Below are 13,758 nucleotides of genomic sequence, written 5' to 3'. Positions count from 1 at the left end.
AAGGAGTTGATCTTGGCCTGGCTAACTTTCCACTAATGAGACCCTTATTCTTTCCACACAGAGATCTAGAAATCTGTCAGGTCCACCTGACCTCTTGGACATTGCGCTGGGAAGGTCACATAGCCTTCACTTCCCTGCTGCAAACTTGATCTTCCAGTTGACATCACCCAAGATCGACTCAATAAAGATGCTCTGTTTCCCGGAGGATGTTTTTCCAATTAGTGCAAAGAGGACACTCCAGCTGTGAGAATAGGCATGGGGATGGGGTTTGAAATACAATGATTATTAGTAGCAATCCATCAAACCACCTCACAGGACAATGGAGAGAAAGCCAACTCTGAAAGATGGCACAAGGATGCGTGTAGCAAGAGGCAGTGTGGCCCAACGGCAGTGCGGCGGGGCCCCTGAGACAGCAAGGGATTTTGTAACTAGGTTTTACTGCCTGCACTAAAAATCCTGCCAAAACACATTCAGGAACGTGCAGAGAGACGTGTATTCATTATTATGCCCCTAGCAGCTATCACAGGAAACCATCTGGGCTCCGTTGGCCTATAAATTTTCAACTTGCAGTTGGGTGGGCTACAGGGAACTGGCCAAGCAGGAAGTGAAGGTGCGAAGTGGATCTGGCAGGTTTCACATGCAGGGCTAACTCAGAAAGTTGCCATTCCTGGAAGTTATTCTTCTTCTTCATTTTTTTAAATTGGGAAATATATCACACATACAGAAAAGTGCATAAGACAAGTGTATGCTTAAACAGATTATTATAAGTGATAATTTTGTAGCCATCACCCAGGCCAAGAAATAAGACATTGCTGGCCATCAAGAAGTCTCACGTGTATCCATTTCTAATGACAATGCCACGTTCCTCTCTAGAGAGAACCAGCCTGACTTTAATGAGTGTAACGTCTTTGCCTTAATGTTTTGTCATTTAAGTATTAACCCAAAGCAACATAATCTCATTAGTGTGCTATTAAACTTGATATGATTGTATGCAATTATTAGCATTCGTGTGCGACACAAACTCTTAAGTGCTTGTCAACTAGCTAAGAGGGTGTCAGTTCAAACATGCCCAGAGGTGCTGTGGAAGAGAGACCTGGTGACCAGGTATTCCTCTTGGGAAAGGCCACAGCCTTGAATCCTCTGTGGAGCAGTTTTACTCAGCCCCCAGGGGGTCATCACACAGAGGGTCATCATGAGTCAAAATCAACTTGACAGCAACTAGCAACAACACAGCATCATAGAGTCCATATTCAGTTGTGTCTGACTTTTTCCCCAATTAAAAAATAAGTATTTAAAGGGAGCTCTGGTGGTCTAGTGGCAAGAAGCTGCACTGCAATCCCAGTAGATGTGCCGTTCAAATCCACCAGATGCTCTGCTGGAGAAGGAGGTGCAATCTCCTCCTGTACCAGTCAGACCCGATTTGATGGCACATACACAAAATAAAATAAAATGAAAAAAAAATTTTTAAAGCATATAAATTTTTTTATTACCTCAGGCCTTAGTTTTGTTCATCACTGAATATTTTTCATCATTTTTTAAAATATTCTTTTAACTTTTGTACTATTAGTTTTGTGTTATTATTTTTTACATTTCTGTGGTTTCCAGTTCGAGATTATTACAATATAATGTTGCTATGAACATTCTTGTACATAGACCTTGTGCAATCCACATTTATTCTCCAACTTCCTTGTGCATAAGTATGGCTGAGGGGCTACTAAAATGCAGATTCCTGATGCATGCCCCTAGAGATCCCGATTCGATGAGTCTAGGATGGGGCCCACTGTGCATATTTCCCTAAATGATGACAAAGCTGCTGCTCCTCCGTAAGCCATCGTACTCCAGAGCAGGGGGTGCAAACCATAGGCCATGGGCCAAATTGGCATTTTTTGGTAAAGCTCAGGAACTAATAACTATTTTTATACTTCAAAAATTATTAGAAGGAAGTTAAAAAAATATTTTGTGACATGCAAAAATGATATGAATTTAAAATGTCATTGTTTTCTTGATACACAAACAAGTTCAGTTCTTTATGTATTTGCCTATGGCTACTTGATTGTCAATAAATCCAAAGACATATTGAGTTGGGAAAGTTTGCTGTCAGGAACCCCTTCAAAGTAATGAGGAGGAGTGATGTCAGCTTGGAGAATCAGGTGCACCTGATTCAAATCATGGTCTTTTCAGTCACTTGCTATGCTTTTGAGAGCTGCACAATGAATAAGGATGACAGAAGAAAACTTGATGCCTTTGAATTATGGTGTTGAAAAAAAGAGTACTGAATTCCCCCCATGGACTACCAGGAGAACAAAGAGATATGTCTCAGAGAAGGTGTAGCCAGAGTGTCTCTTAGAGGCAAGGATGGTGAAGCTTCATCTCATATTCTTTGGGCATGTTGCTAGAATGGGGTATTGTTTAAAAACACATCATACAGTGAAAAGAAGTAAGTCAGTGACAGAGAGGAAGCCCTTAACATGCTGAACTGACACAGTGACTGCAGCAATGGGCTCAAGTATGTCAGAAATGATGAGGATGTCGCAGGATTTGATAGGGTTCAGATTGGTTGGTCACTGGGTTGGTGAGCCATGCTTGACTCCGTGGAACATGACAACAACTTTGTTGTTTAGTACAGTTCAGAAGTTTTACTGGAGTCCTATAAAGGCTACAATTCTTATGTTTGACCCTTTACAGAAAAACATATCTGCCTCTTGATGTCGAATATGATTTTGAATGAAATTTAGTGTGTTTAACACCTATGTTTGTTAAATAATACTTTTAACTTTTAACACCTTTTATCAATTAGATTGGCCCGTTTTTCACTTCTCATCTATTTCACATTTCTATAAGCAATAAAGGAATTCTGTTGGCTTAGTGGTGAGAAGTTGCACTGCCAACCCAAAGGTACATGGTTTGAATCCAGCAGCTTCTCTGTGGGACAAAGGTGCCATTTACTCCCTCTGAAAATCCACTGGAGGGTCAGCGGTGAGTTCTAACTCGATGGTGCACAATAACAACATACCAACAAGTAAAAGTTCCTGCTGCTCAACATGCTTGTCAACATTGTCTTTGGTCAGATTTAGACAACTAACCAGTATATTGGGTGTTCAAGGAGAATTGGTTAAACATTCACCTGTTAGCCCAAAGGGGAGTTGTTGGAATACAGTAACTGCTTAGTGGGAGAAAGATGTAGCAGTCTGCTTCCTTAAAGCTTTTTATCTTTGGAAACCCTGTGGGCACTCCTTGTCCTATAAGGTCTCTGTGAGTCATAATTGACTCAGCAACAGAGGATTTAGGTTTTATGAGTATTGGCTATTCCATTGTAGTTTTAATATGCATTTTACTGTTTGCTAGTAGGTTTTAAGCACATTCCCCAACATTTATTGCCCATTTGGACTTGTACTTTAAAATATATCTGGAGTCATCATTTCCCTCTTTCTCTATTAGGTTATCTGTCTTTGTTATTTGTATGTGTCTCAGTTGTTTTCATATACACACACATAGAAAATGTTTTCATTTTTTCATTATTGCACATTCTCATCTCCCTCTTCCTTTCCCCATCTCCCAGCCCTCCCTGCAATGCACCCTTTGTTCCAGATTGTTGTCATACATATAATGCCTAATCAGATATTTCTTTCAGACCGTTCTTCTCCACATCTGATCTAAAGCAGTGTTCATTATTTATCCACTCTTTTCCCATTCTCTCCCCAACTCCGCCATGTCTGTCCTGTTTCATAACAAAAGTATTATGCAGTATTTGTCCTTTTGTGACTAAGATATTGTATTCAGCATAATGTCCTCCAGACTCACCCATGTTGTGTAAGGGCTTATAAGTTCACTGTTTTTTTTCCAATACTGCATAATATTTCATTGTGTAAATGTATGATAGTTTTTCTATACACCTATTTGTTGATGGGCCCTTGGTTTGCTTCCATCTCTTTGCTATTGTGAATAATGCAGCGATGAACATGGTGTTCATACATTTTTGGGGTTGTGGCTCTGGTTATAGGGTTTATTCCTAGTAGTGGAATTGTTGAGCCAAATGCTATTTCTATTTTCAACTTTTTGAAAATGAGCTACACTGCCTTCTGTGGTGGCTGTACCATTCTATATTTCCACCAGCAGTGAATAAGAGTTCCAATTGCTCTACAACCTCACCAGCATTATTGTTTGCTGCCTTGTTGAACTTTGCAATTGTTGCTGGGGTGTGCTGTATCTTTTAATGAACAAAAGTTGTTATGTTCATGTAGTAAAACTTTGTGTTAAGAAAAGACATTTTTCTTAACTTGAGGTCATGCAGATCATAGTCTATGTTGTTTTTAAAAGCATCATTATTTTACCTTTCACATCCATGTCTTAGTGTCCTTGGAATTGACTTCTTGTGCTTGATGTGAGATAAGGGTCCAATCTCATTTTATGGATACTCAGTTGTTCAGTACCTTTAATAAAAGGTGTCTCCTTTTATTATACTCTGTCTCCACTTCTCTATTCTGTTGTTATGTACCATTGAATTGGAACCAACTCATAGCTGACCCTCTGGTTGATTTTCAGAAGCTGTAAATCATGTGAGCGGAGATTGCCCATCTTTCTCTCAAAGAACAGTCAATGGATTCAAACTGCCTGCCTTTGGGTTAGCATAGCAACTCCTTACCCATCAGGCTACCAGAGTCTCTGCAGTAGAAAGTAGCTTCCATTTATTTGTGGATCTGATGATGGGCTTTTTGTTCTATTTCCTTGGTTTATCCTAGTACTAATATGACATATTACATATATTCAGAGAGCTCTGGTGGCCTAATGGTAAGGAGTTGTGCTGGCAACCCAAAGGTCTACAGTTCAAATCCACCAGCTGCTCCATGGGAGAAAACTGGACCATCTCTTCCCAGTGTGATTAATTGCCTCTGAAAACCTGATGTAGAGTCAGCTCTGGATTGATTCTGACTCAATGGTACACAACGTCAATAACACATATATTCAGTTGCTATAAATCTATGTTTTGAAATGCAGTAAATATTTTTCTTTTTCAACAATGTTTTAGCTATTTTGGGGCCTGGAAGTTGTTTTTCTCCCTTAATCTCATCACAAAGAGCATGAAGTTGATTGACAGTAAGAAGACAGGGTCAACCTCCAAGCACAACTTATTCTTTAACCTAGTAATCCATTTCTCAGAATCTATCTTGGGGAAATAGGAAAAATAAAAATTCAAACCACAGAGAAAAGTGTCTGATTCAACAAATATTCATCATCCACTTTTTTGTTAGACATCCTATGCTGGACATATGATGATGAAGAACACTATTTCTGTTTTCAGAGACTTCAAGTCTAGTTAGAGAAGCCACCTATAGAAATAGATTATTTCAACCTAGATATTTAGCTGGAAGAACTATATGTAAAATATTAATTCTAATACTAATCATGTGATTTACTGTCTCTGAAAACCTCCTAGAGGGTCAGCTGTGGGTTGGTTCTAACTCAGTGGTACTCAACAACAGCAGAAAATAACATATGCAGCAATGAATGAAGGGAAATCCAACTTTTCTGTAAACTTTTGTTAAAATGACAATTAAAAAAATTTAAGAAGAAAACACGTCTTTAGTCCTAATGACCCCTGTAGGTTGGTAACTCTGCTTCTCAGCCCCAATCACACACACTGGCTGTATGTTGACAGTCCCCGCTGACTCTTCTGTGAAATGCACTAACTAGAGGCCACCTCTGATTTCCTTGGGTTGATTAATGAGATAATATATGCCCCGTGTCTGACAGAAAAGTAGGCATTTGCTCATTTATTTCCCTCCACCCAAGGACACGGGAAACTTTAAAAAGCCCTGGCCTTTTCCTGTCACTCGGCCTCTGGTTATTGTCCTGGGTGTAATGGAGTGGAAAACTCTATACACGGCTCCCTCTGACAGTGGATTTCTAATCTCAGAAAACTTAATGGTTTTTGTCAGCCTGATTGTCCAGTGAGAGAGGATTAGGAGAATGACTTCCCTTGTCACGGGAAACTTGACTTGCTTCACAACGTTCCTCCCGGTGCTGGTGGGAGGCATGATCGATAAAACACACACCTAAATACTTACCTATGGTTTAGGGGCTGGGGACAAAGGTTGGAAGTTCCATTTAAGTGCTTTCAGCCATTTCGGAGTGGACCCAGGCGTGATGTGCATTAAATGGTTCAGGCTGGTGACCCAGAGTGCTGCTGTCTGAGGGACCAACCAGAAACCGCGCGGTGGCTTTCTCCTGGCCAGCGATGCAGAGGGCCCTCTGGCTCGGGCTGGGGCTAAGTCTTTTCTGCTCCAGTTTTCCCATCTGCGGAAGGAAGGCCCATTAGTTACTGTCTGCTCTGCGTGCCTGGCATTTTCTGTATCAGGACTTTCCATACCCAGTGCACTGGGGCCGAAAATGGGTGGAGACTACAAGTGGAAACTTATTCCAAGCCTCTCTACTCATTGTCAGCCCACGGCCTGGAGGCCACATGTCGCCTCAGGCAGGACTGGTCCGGGGTTACACTCTGCAACAGATGGGCCTGAAAGGCAGACCTCAGCAGGGAGGCATCCACCTGAAATTAGTCATGTAGGGAGCTTCCTGTCATGTTCAGGAAAATGCACTCTGTCTTGTAGAGCAAAATAAAGCCCTGTGTTATCTGAGGCCCCTAAAATGATGTTGCTTACTTGAGGAAGGTGCCCCTAACCTTTTAGATGTGGTCAGGATCCTGTGTATTTTCCGTTCATGACATGTATCCTAACTGGGAATAAATCACTCCCTCCATCCACTGATATACTTGCTTTCTTCATGGATGATGTACTAGAGGTCATTCCACAGTTCATCTGGTCTTTGATCATTAGGTGGTCAGTGCCTCAAACCTATTTTTGAGATGGTCTTTAAATTCAGGTAGGAGAGACTCAATGTTGTATTTTTATTCTTATGGACTTGTTTTCATTTTCTTCTACTTCAATTGAACTTGCACACTAATAATTGCTGGGCTACAATCAGCACTTGGCCTGGCCTTGACTGCAGATGCTGAACTTTTCCGACAATTCTCTCCACAGATGTAGTTGATCAAGTATACCAACAATGATGAGGACTACATAGGACCGGGCAGCGTACAGATCTGCTGGTCAGAAGGCTGCTCCCCTGTTCAGTCACTGACGAGCCTCAGCCCTAGAACTGTTTCGGCGCGTAACAGATGCTCAGTGTTATTTGCTGAAATCCAGATTCACTACTGTCAAGTCAATTCTGACTCGTGGCAATTCTCTATTGGGCTCTCCAGGCTGTAAGTCTTTATAGGAGGAAAGACTGTCTGTTCTTCTCCTGTGGATTAACTGATAGGTTCCCACTTTCTCCCTTTTGGCCAGTGTGTAATACACTACATCCTTAATTCTCCTTTTGTGGTATACAGTAGTTAATGAATCCATAGAATTACTTGTTTGTGGACTATCTCCCCTAATTTGATGTTGTTGTTGTGTTGTTAAGTGCCATCGAGTCGCAGGTGACTCATAGTGACCCAATGAAGGAGAGTCCTCAATGCTTGGGTGTCTCTCATCCTCTCTCCAGTTCATAGGGTTTCCAGAGGCAAGCTATTACGGTAGTGGATGCCACTCCTCCTTCCAAGCTTGTTTTAATCGGAGAGCTCCACCCCACTCTCTGTCTTCATTGGGTAACCAACCATTAACACATTTGACACATCAGTGTCACAGTGTTCAGCCTCACAGCAACCACAAGTGACCACAGTATGCAACTTGTACACCAGGGCTATATGACCTAGAGGAATGTCTGAACAAAAACAATGAAAGACAGGCCCGAGGGCCGCAGATTAAAAGTCACCCGCCTTCAGCTTGGTCTAATTGGATAAAAAAAATAAAGAAAGGAAGAAACTGTATATCTTATTCATCACAGGTTCTTAGCATGTAGAGCAGTGGTTGGCATATAGTTTACCATCCAACCTTAGTTATTATCCAGCACATTCCAACTCATGCTGATTCCATAGGTGGTAACATGTTTAACATGATCAGCTGCTCATAAAAAGACTCGAGGTTCAAATCAGCACACAGAACAAGTTTACCCATCCTTGGGAGAAAGACCAGAAGATTGTTGTTGCTGTTAGGTGCTGTCAAATCAACTGTGAGGCTCAGTGACCCTGTGAACCTTGCCCTATCCTGCAGCGTCCTTAGAATCCCAGATATGCTCAAGCTCATGGTCACAGTCACTGTGCCAACTCAACATGTTGAGTGTCTTCCTCTCTTTATCTGACCTTCTATATTTTCCAGCACAATGTTTTACTCCAAAGACAAGATGACTGACTTCCAAAAGAATCAGCCATTGTACACACTCGGAAATAGACTTCTGCTGTGACATCCACGGGATTATCATAGCACCAAGTAGCCATTCAATACACAGTGAAGAGTGAGAAAAGTATTTTTAAAAATCTATGCTGATGGTTCAAATCCACCAGATGCTCTGCTGGAGAAGGAAGGGCAATCTCCTCCTGTACCAGTCAGATCCGATTTGACAGTACACACAAAAAAATAATAAAAATTAAAACAAAAAAAAATCTATGCTGAATTAATATAACATTAATTATATTAATTTTAATTACTGAAGTAATTAAGCCACAACATGATTTATGTTGGGGGGAGGGAGAAAGAATAAAAGTAAAAGATAAATCTTTTAGCAATCTAACGAAGATCACAACATGAACTCAATTCATTGTGATAGAATCAGAACCAACTCACAGTTGACCTTACATTGCGTTCCCATGGCTAGTAAACTGAATGGAAAGAGATTGCCTATCTGTCTTCCCGGGAGCCACTGGTCGACTGGGGTTCCTTCATCAGAAAAGAGCAGCCTTTGGGTTAGCAGTGGAACTCTGTGCAGACCCAGCCACCAAAGCTCCCTACAGCTACTCTCTATTCTTTTGATGTTTCTCCATTCAGAGTTTTCCACTAAAACATTGTATCTATTATCTTAATTAGGTTATTTTAAGCACACACACACAGAGAAAAATACACAATAATAGCTGTACTATGGCAAAGAGTTCTATGAATTTAAGAGCAGGAAAAGGGAGGCCTTGATGAATAATATTGTTCTGATTGTTATAATTAATTGTTGCTTGTACAATGGGATTGAGAACATCATGGAACAGCTAGTGAGAAGCATGCTCTCAAAGGTTCACTGCTGAGGTCAGGGCAAATGTAGCCATGGAAAAAATTTGTGGTCAGAAATAATCCACAGGAAAATGCTTTTGTTTTTATGCTCACAAATCAGGGAAACATGCCACAGCCAATGTTAAACATAAGACAGTTATTCACACTGCAGTGGGCTTAGTGGTGTTGAGTTCCTTTTGGAGACTTTTTAATTTGGATCATTATGTGGAAACCAACCCAGTTTCTATCTTTAGCCCTTCGCGATTCACTGCCAACAAGCAGGGATTTCTACTGTAATTATAGAAGTGAGGAAACCACTGTATAATTTCAAACACAAGTCAAAACATTGTTTTATTGCTCCTAAAATATGCTTCTAAACATTTCAAGGAACTCTTCCTGTAAGAAGTAACCTGTCATAGTAGAGATTCTCTTGGAATTCCAGGAGGAAAATCCATGCAAATTTCTCATAGCTAAGTAAGGCAGGCAGGAAGCTGAGTAAGCATACTTCTCATCTGTTACTAGGGTACCTTGTCAGGGGTGGGCACAGTCTCTGGAAAAGAGGTGCACCTTGATCTTTTTTTAAAAAAAATCTTTTATCTGTTCTTCCTGTTCCTGGCCTGGAATAGAAACAGGAATGAGGGGTGGAGGTGAGGAACATCAACAAGACGGGTGCTGGCTCTCGCTCCACATTGACCTTGATCTTTAGACGTGAACTCAGTTGCCTTATTGGGTACTGGAGATGATTACCACTTGCCACTCTCTGTTGTTTTTGAGGATTTTATTATGCTACAGGGGAAAGTCGACCTAGGAAATGAGTCTTCCAGTTCTTGTTTGTACACTACCTGTCCCATGGCATAGGCTGTCACCCCCACACTGTGCAGCTCTCCTCACTTCCTCCCTGGTCTCCCATTCCCATTCGTCCAGTTTCTCAGCCCCTCCCTGCCTTCTTATCTTCAGTCCTGGGAAAATGTTACCCTTTTGTTCTCTTACAGTTGATTATTCTAAGAATGAATGTTGCACATTCATCGTGGTTGCTATTGTTTGTTTTATAGATTCATCTGTTATTTGGGTCACAGGGGCATTAACTCCATGCTACCTATGTTGTACATAGGGTCGCTATGAATCGCAGGGGACTCGACGGCACATAACAACAACAACAAAACCTAAGATCAGTTCTTGTTTGGCTGAGAGGTGAACTCTGGGAGTGTCTTGAGTTTCAAGTTAGAAAGTTATCTTAGGGAAATAATCTTGGAGGTTCCTCCATTCTCTTTCAGATTAGTAAATAGGGTTTTTGTTTTTTACCTTTTGTTTAAATTTGGGATGGTATTTTTACCTGTTGTGACTGGAACTTTCTACTGTGGTCCTGGTCAGCATCACCAGTGGTTGTTGTTAAGGACCATCTGGGATTTTTTTGGGTCTCAGACTAAAAATTGTCCATATTGACCATTAGTCCTGTGGATTGATTGATTGCTTTTTCGATTTTCCTTTGCTCCAGGTGGGGAGACACCAGTAGTTGTTTTTCAGAAGACCATTTGCTAGGCTTGTTTTCTGTCCAAATGAACTTTCTTTTTTTTTAAAAAACTGTTGTTTGAGTGAAAGTTACAAAGCAAATTAATTTCTCATTTAACTATTCATACACAGACTGTTCTATAACACTGCTTTTCATAACTACAATGAAACTGCACTTTCTCCTCTTCTTCCCTGTAATTCTGATTTCCATTAATCCTTCTATGCCTGTCTGTGTCTTCCCTTTCTTTAATGAGATTGTGTTGATAATACTGTTATTAGATACTGCCTTTCCCTTCATCCATCTTAATCCACACGAGCTTTTAAGATCCCAGATGCTTCTCATCAGACTAAGAGCTACAACATTATCTTTATGGACTATATGCTGCCAGTTGATCTGCGTGTCCCCTGAGACACCTAGCAGCCTTTACAACTATGCCTCCTATGTATTATATATAAATTATATTAAGGGAGCTATGGTAGCCTAATGGTAAGGAGCTGCACTGCCACACTAAAGTACAAGGTTCAAATCCACCAGCTGGTCTGTGAGAGGAAGATAGGCAAGCTCCTCCCATATGATTTACCAGACCTGAAAGCTCACTGGAGGGTGTTTTATAGGTGGCTTCAGGGTAAGGGATCAGGCTGCCAAAGCAAAGGTGCAGAGTGAATCCACCAGCCACTCCACAGGAGAGAGATGGGCAGTCAACTCCTGTGCGATTTACTGTCCCTGAAAACCCGCCAGAGGTCAGTTATGGACCGGTTCCAATTCAATGATATACAACAACAAGTGTTGGCCTAGTGGTACGGGGCTGCACTGCCAGCCCGAGGCCAAGCGGTTGGAGTCCACCAACTATTTTGAAGGAGAAAGAAGGACAATCTCCTCTGGTGCAATTTACTACCTCAGAAAACCCTCTGGAAGGTCAGCTATGCACCAACTGGATAGTACATAACAACAGCAACAGCATTTTATGCATATAATCTTGTACATTTATATGTGTATATGGAGCACTGGTGGCCTAGTGGCAAGAAGTTGCAATGAAACCCTGAAGGCACACAGTTTTAACCCGTGAGCAACTACTCCATGGAAGAAGGACGGGAAATGTCCTCCTGTGCGATTAACTGCCTCTGAAAACCCACTGGAGGGTCAGCTATGGGTCAGTTCCAATTCAGAGTGTTCAGTGTGTGTGTGTGTGTGTGTGTGTGTGTGTGTGTGTGTAAATGTATGCATGCAGCACTCACAAATATACAGGTAGAATATAGTCAATCTTATCTATATATGTACACTAGTGTACATTCCTGCAACTATTTTAGCAATGTGTTTATTTATATTTATTGGCACAGGATAGAGCAGGGTTTAGGGCTGTTGTACATAGGGTCGCTATGAGTTGCAGGCAACTCAATGGCACATAACAACAACTCCTCACAAATTATTGTTCATAACTCTTCTTGTTGCAGATCATTTATGTTACAGCATTTCTAGTAATTGGCCTTTATACTTTATACTTGTTCTCCTTTGGCTTGGTCATGTTGGCTTTCCCCATATTGTACGTTACCTTTCCTTTCAGCATGTTAGCACTGGTGTACCATCTAGTCAGCAACTGTCCCTGGTACCATCAATGAGAGGCTTTTCCCCCCTTTATGTTTTTGCTTGTTTCTCATGTGGCCTTATACTGGTTTTGTCTTTTTGTGATTGACTCATTTCACTCAACATAATGTCTTCTGGATTCATCTATGGCATGGAGGTTTCATGGATTCATTTTTATTCTTTATCATCGCACAGTATCCCTTTCTATGTATATACTACAGAGTATTAATTAATTCATTTCTGTTTGTTTATTTATTTTGTTTACATATTTTTGCTGTTATAAATTATACTGTAATGGACTTGGACATGTATGTCTATTCATATTACAGCTCTTATTTCTTTAGGATATAGCCCTAGCTTTGAGATTGCTAGATTATATGACATTTCTTTTTGTAGTTTTAAAAGGAAGTTTTGTACCATTTTTCATGGTGGCTGTACCATGTTTAGTTTTTCATCAATAGTGTTGAGGAATCCTAGTCTCCTTGCTGCATTTGTGGTTTTCTGTTTAGTTAGGTTTTTTAAAATTACTATTATTATTGTTCATTTTATTAATAGTTTTGATTTGTTAGTGGTATAATTTTACTTGAAATCTAAATCAACACTGCAGAAGCAGTAATCAAGAAATCAAAAGCCTTTTTGCATTGGTAAAAATCTGTGAAGAACCTCTTTAAAGCGCTAACAAACAAAGATGTTAACTTAGGATTGCAGCACAGCTTCTTGCCTTTGTTGTTGTTGTTGTTGTTGTGTGCCATCAAATCGGATCTGACTGGCACAGGAGGAGATTGTCCCTTCGCCTCCTGTGGAGCATCTGGTGGATTCAAACCAAAGATGTCAATTTAAAGACTAAAATGCACCTAACACAAGCCATGATATTTTCAATTGCTTCATATACATGTGGAAGTTGTATATGAACAAGGAAGACTGAAGAAGCATTGGCGTCTTTGAATTGTGCTTTGGAGAAGAGTACTGAGTATCTCATGGGCTGTCAAGAGAACAAGCAAATCTGTCTTAGCTGAAGTACCGCCAGGGTGGTCCTTTAGCGGTGGTCCTTTAGGATGATAAGCCTTTTCTCACATATTTTGTGCATGTCAGCAGAGCCAGTCCTTGGAAAAAGAAATCATGTTTTAAAAAGTAGAGAGTCAACCAAGGAGAGAAAGATCCTCAAGGGGATGAATTGACACAGTGACTGCACCATGAGTCTAAACAGAGCAGAGATTGTGCGGATGGTGTCAGGTCAGGCAGAGCCTCAGTCTGTTGTCTGTAGGGTCACTATGAGTTCTCGTTGACTAAACAGCACGTGACAACTACATCAGCCATGGCGAATGATTGAAAGCATATTCTCATTTTTGTTAGCTGCCTACATGTCTTATTTGCTTAGTGTTCTTCACTTGTTTTCAGTTGATTATTTATCGTTTTGTTAAGTTGCTGAAGAACTCTATACATTTTGTATCAATTAGACCTTTGATAGAATTCCCCCATCCTTCAGTCAGTTCTTGTTGTTGATGTTATGTGCCGTCGAGTTGTTTGCGACTCATAGTG

The sequence above is a fragment of the Elephantulus edwardii genome, unplaced genomic scaffold (assembly GCF_000299155.1).
Source record: "Elephantulus edwardii isolate Elephantulus edwardi_28Jun2011 unplaced genomic scaffold, EleEdw1.0 scaffold00029, whole genome shotgun sequence".
Lineage (NCBI taxonomy): Eukaryota > Metazoa > Chordata > Mammalia > Macroscelidea > Macroscelididae > Elephantulus > Elephantulus edwardii.
The sequence above is the reverse complement of the archived record's forward strand: the minus strand, read 5'-3'. Positions refer to the sequence as shown.